Consider the following 9,784-nt stretch of genomic DNA (forward strand, 5'->3'; position numbering starts at 1 on the left):
GCGAGCTTAACCACCATCCCACCGGGCTGGCCCCTAAAATTAACCATTTTAAAGTGAACAATTCAGTGGGATTAGTACACTCACACTGTAGAGCAGCTAACACCTCTATCTAGTTTCAAAACATTTCCATCACTCCAAAGTAAAACGCTTCACCCAGTAATCAGTTTCTCTCCACTCCTCTCCTGTCTCCCCCTCCCCCAGCTCCTAGCAACCATTAGTCTGTGTTCTGTCTCTATTGATTTACCTATTCTAATCAAACAACACATAACCTTTTGTGTCTGGCTTCTTTCACTTAGCATAATGTTTTTGAAGTTTATCCACATCGTAGCATATATCAGTACTTTACTCCTTTCTCTTGATGAGTAATGTTTTGTTATATGTATGTATCATAATTTGTTTATTCATTCATCCATTTATGGACATTTGGGGTTTTTCCACTTTTTGGCTATTGTGCATAGTGCATGCACATGTACTTATTTTAGTCCCTGTTTTCAATTCTTTTTAGTTTACACCTAGGAGTAGAATTGCAGGGTCATATGGTAACTCTATGTTTAACTTGTTGAGGAACCGCCAAACAATTTTCCACAGTGGCTGAACCATTTTGCATTCTCACCAGCAATGTAAGCAATATAAGAGTTCCAATTTCTCCACATCATAGCCAACACTTGTTATTTTCCTTTTTCTTTTTTAAATTACAGCCATCCTAGTGGGTATGAAGTGGTGTCTCACTGTGGTTTTGATTTGTGTTTCTTGAATGACAACGATGCTGAGCATTTCTTTATGTGTTTGTTGGCTCACTGGAGTTTGCTGTTCTCTGAGGATATTGAGCACTTCTTCTACGTTTATTGGCCATTTAGATATCCTCCTTTGTGAAATGCCAGTTTAAGTCTTTGCCCATCTTTTCTATTGGGTCATCTGCATTTTCTTATTGACTTGTGGGAGTTCTCTGTATATTCTCCATACAAGCCATTTGTTAGATATATTTCAAATATTTTTCTTTTTTTCTTCCTTAATGGTGTCTTTCAATAAATAGCAGTTCTTAATTCTACTGAATCCAATCTATCAATCTTCCCTTTCATGGTTTTTCTGTTGTTCTAAGAAATCTTTGCCTATCCCAAGGTCATGCAGCTATTAGCTTATGTTTTCTTCTAGAAGCTTTATTGTTTTACCTTTCTTATTTAGATTTCAAATCATTTGGAATTGATTTTTGTATATCGTGTGAGACAGAAGTCAAGGTTCATTTTTTTCTACATGGATATTCAATTGATGCAGCATCATTTAATAAAAAGGTCACTGTTATTCTCATTGACTCCCAAATGTACTTTCATTTTCTTATTTTAAATCTCCTGAAGTCTTTCTTTCCTTCTTACCTAAGTTCTACTCATCCACTAAAACCAGATTAAACTCCGCCTCCTTCTGAGGAAACTGTCTTGCAGAAATTAAAAACAAACTTTTTAGGGGCCAGCCCCATGGTGTAGTGGTTAAGTTCAGCGTGCTCTGCTTCGGTGGCCCAGGTTTGCGGGTTCGGATCCTGAGCATGGACCTACGCCACTCATCAGCTGTGCTGTGGCAGTGACCCACATACAAAATAGAAGAAGACTGGCATCGATGTTAGCTCAGGGAGAATCTTTCTCAGGCAAAAACAGGAAGATTGGCAACAGATGTTAGCTCAGGGTGAATCTTCCTCAACAAAAAAAATAAAATAAACTTTTTAGATTTAGAGGGAACTTAGAGACCACCTAGTCCTACTATCCTTACTTTACAGATAAGAAAACTTATCAGTAAGTTAAGTAAGAGAGGCTGAGTTGTCTAACTGTTAATTAGTGACAGACCCAGAGCAAGGGCACCCGTTTCTTGGCCTTCAACAGGATGCTCTTTTCACTATTACATAACGCACAGCCTCTCAGGTAACGTGCCTTGTCCATCACACCACTCCTATCTCAGCTTTCTTCTTCCTGCAATGCCAAGATGAGACAGCTGGCCCAGATGATGAAGGGACAATAAAAGTGACTTTTAACCCTGAGAGTTCCAAGAGACTGAACTACACTTCAAGTTGGGAGCAATAGATGGTTAGGGCTCCCTTCTCTTAGTCTTCCAGGATTAAGACCTTAAAATGCCAGCTGTGGCCTGCACACACACAGGTAAAGCTGAATCCAAATTAAGGGAAAAGGGGTGAAGAGGGAAAGAAAACTGGCATTGGAGTGAGGTTATAACAGGGATGAAGAAAGAAAGCCATCAGGAGGAGTGGATAAAGGAAACACTGCAGGAACAAGAAAAAAATGTTAGGAGGAGGATCAAAGAGCATGTAGTATTAAAAACTTATCTCAGACTTGAAAAAGAAGAACAAATTTGGAGGACTCATACTTCCTGAAATCAAAATTACTACAAAGATACAGCAACCAAAGCAGTGTGGCACTGGCAAAAAGACAGACATATAGATCAATGGAATAGAACAGAGAACCCAGAAACAAACCCTCACATATATAGTCAAATAGTTTTTGACAAGGGTGCCAAGACTATTCAATGGAGGAAAGGGCAGTTTTTTCAACAAATGGTGCTGGGAAAACTGGATATCCATATGCAAAAGAATGAAGTAACACTTTTACCTTATACCATATACGAAAATTAACTCAAAATGGATCAAATATCTAAATGTAAGAGCTAAAACTATAAAACTCTTAGAAGAAAACATACGGCAAAAGCTTCATGACATTGGATTTGGCAATGATTTCTTGCATATGACCCCAAAAGCACAGCAACAAAAGAAAAAATAGATATACTAGACTTGATAAAAATTAAAAACCTCTGGCCATCAAAGGACACTATCAAGAGAGTTGAAAAGGCAATCCAGAGAATGGGAGAAAATGTTTATAAATCATATATCTCATAAAGGATTAATACTCAGAATATACAAAGAATTCCTAGAATTCAACAACAAAAACCAAACAACCTAATTAAAAAATGGACAAAGGACTTGAATAGACATTTCTCCAAAGAAGATACACAAATAGCCAATAACCACATGAAAATATGCTCAACGTCACTAATCATTAGGGAAATGCAAATCAAAACCACAATGAGGTACCACTTCACACCCATTAGGATGGCTATTAAAAAACAAAACAGAAAATAAGTGTTGGTGAGAATGTAGAGAAATTAGAACCCTTATGCTGTTATGGAAAACAGTGCGGCAGTTCCTCCAAAAATTAAACACAGAATTACCATAAGATTAAGCAATTCCACTTTTAGGTATTTAGCCAAAAGAATTGAAAGCAGAGACTCAAACAGATATCTGTACACCCATCTTCATAGCAGCATTATTCACAACAGCTAAAAGGTGGAAAAAAACCCAAACGTCCATGGACACATAAATGGATAAACAAGATGTGCTATAAATATAATGGAATATTATTCATCCTTAAAAAGGAAGGAAATCCTAACACATGCTACAACATAGAGGAACCTTAAAGACATGCTAAGTGAAATAAACCAGACACAAAAGGAGAAATATTATCTGATTTGAGGTACCTATAGGCAAATGCACAGAGACAAATAGTAGAACAGTGGTTACCAGGGGTTAGGGGGAGGGAGCAATGGAGAGTTATTGTTTAATCGGTACAGAGTTTCAGTTTGGGATGATGAAAAAGTTCTGGAGATGAACAATGGTGATGGTTGCACAATAATACCACTGAATTGTACATTTAAAATGTTTAAAATAGTAAATTTTATATTATGTATATTTTACCACAATTTTTTTAAAAAGAGAGAAAAAAACCACATCTATTGTTCCCCTTACCAAATGCCAGAAACTTTACTGATGATCAATAAAAGCTCCCCCTTCCGGGACCTTTAAAGTCTTCTGGGAGTGGTAGGCAAGTCAACAGGCAAAGTACCGTATGATAAATCCAATAAAGTATAACAGGCTTTTACACACACAAGCAAGACACCTAATCTAGTTTGGAGAGATCAGGGAAGGCTTCCTGGAGAAAGTGACATCTTAGCTAAAGCCTGAAGGACGGCTGGTGGAGTCAGGGATGGCAGGAAAATGGATAGAGCTCTGCAGGAAGAAGAAACAGCACATACAAGAGACCACAGACAAGGGAGATCAAGCTGGTTGGGTACTGCAAACAGTTCAGTGTGAGTGGACTTCAGAAAATTAACTAACAGCTAAGCAGGTGCAACATTAGGCAGGCAAAGTTGTTACCATGGGAAGGAGTTTTGATTTTATCCTGAAGGCAACAAGGAGCTTTTGAAGGCTTTTAAATAAGGAATGATTTGATCAAAGTTACATTTTAGAAAGATTATCCCAGCTACAGGTATAGAGTGAGAAGGGCGGGGGGGAGATAAGAGGAGGAAGGAGCAAGATCAGAGTGAAGAAGACCAGGCAGAAGATAGTAGCAGCGATTCAGCTGAGAGGGAATGATGGCCTGAACCAGGCAGCAGCAGCAGGGCTGATGTACCAAACAGTCTCGTCGACTAACTGAAGTGGCAGGTAAAGTAGAAGGAAAATCAAGAAAGAGGCCCAGATTTTTGTCATGGCAAATGGATGGAAGGTAGTAAACTTCATTGAGACAGGGAATAAGATGTGATGCACAGCTGCGGGGTTAAGATGTGTCTGAGTTGCCTTCTTACATCCAAATGGAGACCCTGAATAGGCAGTAGATATGTGGTTCTGAAATTCAAGGAAAAGACTTAAGAACAAGAACTGAAAGAAGAGAAAAGCTTCGTATAGAACTACAGCCAGACTCAGGACTGCCAGCCAGCTCTTTGCATGTTGATGTATAGCTCATTTGGAATTAGCCAGAGGAGCAGCTCTGCACTGGGAGGAAGGTGGGTGGCTCTTATCACAGGAGAAGAGAGAAATGCAGCCAGATGGATAGAGTTTATACTGTCCCCACTCTCTGGGCCCCTCCTTCCTCCAGTGACAACTAGATGCTAGGCTGCCAATTTTCTACTTTGTCACGTACAGATTTCATTTTGGAAAATCATATAACAGTTCTAGAAATTGAAATAAAAACAATTTTGTCAAATTTTAATTTTACTCATTTGAAACCTAAAAAAAATGCAGTCCTAAGCCTCTCTTGATAACATCAAAATCTGGCTTTCCCTCCTACAAGATTTTATGGCCCATCCTCACCCTGGTGAACGTCAGCATTCGTGCTAACTGCCAGTGCCCTGTGCACTCTTCTGTCTCACTGGCTTTCCACCTCTTGAGGCCACTCTGAAGCTTGTTCTTCCCAACTTCACACCCACCAGATTCTCCCAAACTCAGCTATTTGCCTCTGATTCTCAATAAGTATCTCTTCCTAATCTTTTGAGACAGTCACTCTTGGTTGATTTACATCTACGTCTTCCTACAGATACCCTTTGAAGGGTCTGTTTACAGAATATTTTGAAAGAGGCCTAATATAGATTAAACATAAGATTAACCATGATAAATAACTCTTGTGAAGCACTTACACTTTGAGTATTTGAATATTTTGATCTAAAAATGCTTTGAAATGAAGTCAAAACCAATGATTATAACCATTTTAAATGGATCCAAAAGTTTCTCTGAGCAGGTGTGATCAGCCCCAAATGAAGCCAGGTTTCCACCTTGTCTCTATAGCCACACAACTATCAAGCCTACTCTTCTACCTGTTTCTCAGTATATAGCCCAATCAAGAGGTCATTAGACTCCCATCTCCCTGGCCCCCCAGACACTACAAGTCAAAATTTTCCTCTATTTTATTACCTACTCTCCATCATCAATTTTGTTCTTCAAATTTAACTGGCTTTCTATGTTTCTTTTATTTTTTCCACAAGGTGCAGGAGCCCTTCACCTTCACATCCCACACATTAAACCCTTTGTAGACTCTGGCTATTGCCCCCACATCTATTGTCACTCTCTTCACTAGTCTCCTGATTCAAGTTACAATGCAAACAATTTTTCTTGCCTATTGCTTTAAATTGAAAAGGGTTTCATTTTTGTGATCTGTGGTTCTCTACTTCTTTTTGCCTCAATTCCAATATGCACATTATATTTTACCGTCAATTTCCTATGCATTCCTTTCAGGGTAATACTGACTCTCCTCTCCACCTATTTGGTCCCTTCCTCCCATACCCATGCAAAGGTCTAGACAGAGAGAGCAGATGTTCTTATTTTCCACTAGCTTGTTTCCATGTTTTCCATAGAACTAAACTATTGACATATGTTTAACATATAGAAAAGAAATGTCAATTAAAAGGTGCCTATACTCCTAGAGAAGACCAAAACATTTAGGAAGCCATATTTTATCTCACGTGTCTAAGACAGGCTTCTAGATACTACTCTAGAGCCTGGATGAGCATCTCTCACTGTACACATTCTCCCATAAGCCTTTATTGGGCATGGTGGGAACCGGAAAAATCCCTCCATAAGAAGGAACATGGTTGGGGGCGGAGAGAGGAAGTAGCTGTACACACAAAAAAATTATAAAATTCCTAATTATAACTGAGGAAAAGAAATCAACAGATCTTGTATTTCATGTTGTTCTGTTCCTTTACAATTGGATACAATTAATCAGCTTGAGTCCACTGAATATATGATTTGGGTTACAGACTCACTGATTCTGACCAAAAAACCAATGGTTTTAAGCTTTGCCTCTACCGTATAATAACTATGAGACCTACTAAAATGACAAAGAAAGTCCAGAGGTTAATACAGCGTCTAGAAAGTACACAGTAAATATTAGCTCTTAATACCACCTGTATCACCAGTTTAATTTTTTTCCATTCCACTCAACCTTCATAAAAAAAAAAAAAAATCCAAAACTGGGCCAGCCTGGTGGTGTAGCAGTTAAGTTCACATGCTCCGCTCTGGCGGCCTGGGGTTCACAGGTTCAGATCCTGGGCGCGGACCTACGCACCGCTCATCAAGCCATACTATGGCGGCGTCCATATACAAAATAGAGGAAGATGGGCACAGATGTTAGCTCAGGGCCAATCTCCCTCACCAAAAAAAATTTTTTAAATCCAAAACAATTTCTGCAAATCATTGCATAAATCCTGCTGAACAAAGATGACATCACTGTGGAAATAATTTTTGGTGGGCAGTCAGTGACATGAAACACTATCTATAAACATTCATTTTTCAGTTGATACCAAAACATCCAAATGTGGGTATAAATGGTAGTTAAGGGGTATCAACATATCATATGTACAAAAGACAAATGTAGGCAAGTTGTAGATACTCTCTACTACATTATAGACTACACATGGCCAGAGGTAGGCTCGCCAAGTTCAACTGAGGAATGAAGATGATTTCACTCGTACCAGAGAAACAGATGGTGGAAACGCTTGCTGGACTCATGACCTCTTTCACCACTGAGGCTGAGGGTATGGACTACAATAAATAACATTGATAACATCACAAGATCATGTTACTTTCCTCTGCATATACATTTTTTCATAGCATACAGAATTCAGAAGTTAAGTCACAAGATTTCACAGCTGGTCTTATGTTTGCCATCTTCAAAAAAATGGTGCTTGACTATAATGAAGATTATGAGGTTTCTGCTCTCTATGATCGGTAAGACCCTAGCCCATATGTTTCTATAAAGCTTGACAATTTCCAATCAAAATAATGGTTTTGGACAGCTGACATCATCTTTGCTATAGGGATTTTTTTTTTAAATTAAGACATCAAATCAAGATCTCTACTACATCCCCAAAAGAGAAACAATCTTAGGCCAAGATTGAGAAACTGATGTTATAGTTCAGATATTGTCACTGACGAGCTATATGGCCCTTAATAAGTCAGTTCACCCACCAAGCCTTGTCTTATTTATAAAAGGAGGGAGGTGAGTAAAATGATTTATAGAGCTGGCTCTGCAATTTACCAGCAAATTGACCCTGGGCAAATTATATAATTTTATGGAGCCTCCATTTCCTCATTTGAGGGTTAAATGAGATGATGCGTGTGAAGTAGGTCTCAGTAAATAAATAACGATAATCATAATACTTCCAATAATAACAGTTAATTTGGAGCATTTACTATGTGCTCTTGGCACATTTCTAAGAGCTTTTATATAATTCTTTTGATCCTTTCAACAACCCTATGAGGTAGGCATTGTTGTTATCCCATATTACTGATGAGAAAATTGAAGCACAGAGAGGTTAAGTAATGTGCCCAAGACCACAGAATAGGATTCAAACCCAAGCTGTTTGGCTCCTGGGTCTGCGTTCTGAACCATTTCACTATACTACTTCTTGTTATCAGCACTCTTTCCCCTTCTCTGTACCACTTCTAAGACCCCTTCCAGCTCTATGATTATGTAAAAATAAACTAATTAGCTGCCCTGGACTCTGATAGGCTAAGTAAAGTTGGCTTCTCTGAATTACCAAGGTTCTAAACATACGGAGGCTTAAATCAGAAAGAATTGTATCCTGACTCAGTATCCATCATCCAATAATTATGTGTTGAATAAAGGAAGGGGCACAGAGGCTAAAAAGAGGTCCCGTGCTATTCAGTTGATCCTTATCACAACCATGACCAAGAACTCAATCATTCAATAAGCACTTCTTGAGTGTCTACTACGTGGCAAGCACTGTAAAGCTTAGAACTTAGAAAATCTAAGTCATTATCTGTCAGTCATGTTGTAGATTCCTGCATGGGATGGTAGAAAGTTGGATTAAAATTTTAAAGCTTTTTTGTTTTCGATCAGTGGAAGTCCTTTTCAAATGAAATCTTAGATGAAATGTCAATATATAATACAGACTTTAAAAGCACGTCAGCTCTGTGTGAAGCAGGGAGCAAGCCTGAAGTCCACCTCACCCCTCTCATGTCACCCCTGAAGACACTCCTGCAGTGTCGGGATGGCTCTAAAACTATTACACAAAATAATGATTGGGTCTCTTTCAACTCCAGAATTCAATGCACAACTCTTACAATGGATCTGGGACTGTTTACCAATAAAGTTCACTTGATATGGACATGCAAAAATATATGAAAGTGGTTATGTGACTATCTGCAAAACTGATGCAATAGCTATAAAGATTATGATAACATACATTGGCAGGCACTTTATAAACACTACCTTTAATCCTCACGACAACCTAATTAGGCCAGTATTGACAGCTTCATTTTACAAGTGAGGAAAGAGAGACTCAAAGAAAAAACATGAATTCCTAAGGTCACATGGGACACAGCCTCCCTCCAAAGCCACATGCTTTTCCCCTGTACATGATGCCTCTGACAATGACTAAGGTCCAGCACCTGCCTACTCCAGAGAAGCTCTACAAACAGGAGGAAGACATTCGATGACAACATGAGGACTGGCAGCTTGCATGGAGTTTTGCTACTCAGGCAACACATAGATTGCTTCACTGGTCAACAAAGGTGACACCCAAACTGGGTCAAACCATAGGGCATTCAAGCAGCATGGAGTGCCAAAGCCTCGAGTGTGGCTAAGGGGTCTGGAGAGAGGTCTTGTTGAGCTTGTATGGCTTTTGCTCTTCGCTTGCTGATTCACGCACTAACGGATGCAGGGCAGACCCACTAAATGGTTACTAGAAGATAACCTACTGACCAAATTCAGAAGCATCGCTCACAGTCCTAGGAGGCTGTATGGGGAAAGGGAAGACGGGCCACCCAAGCAGCTGCTGTAGTGCTCAGACACAGTGACCACAAGCAGGGAGACACCTACAACAGGGGGCCCGAGGGACAGCTCCAACCATGGCGATGATAAAAACATCTTCCTCACAGGGTTACCGCAGATGACAGAACGTCCATCAAGGGCTCTCAAAGCGTTATACAAATGTAAGT

The sequence above is a fragment of the Diceros bicornis genome, chromosome 17 (assembly GCF_020826845.1).
Source record: "Diceros bicornis minor isolate mBicDic1 chromosome 17, mDicBic1.mat.cur, whole genome shotgun sequence".
Classification (NCBI taxonomy): domain Eukaryota; kingdom Metazoa; phylum Chordata; class Mammalia; order Perissodactyla; family Rhinocerotidae; genus Diceros; species Diceros bicornis.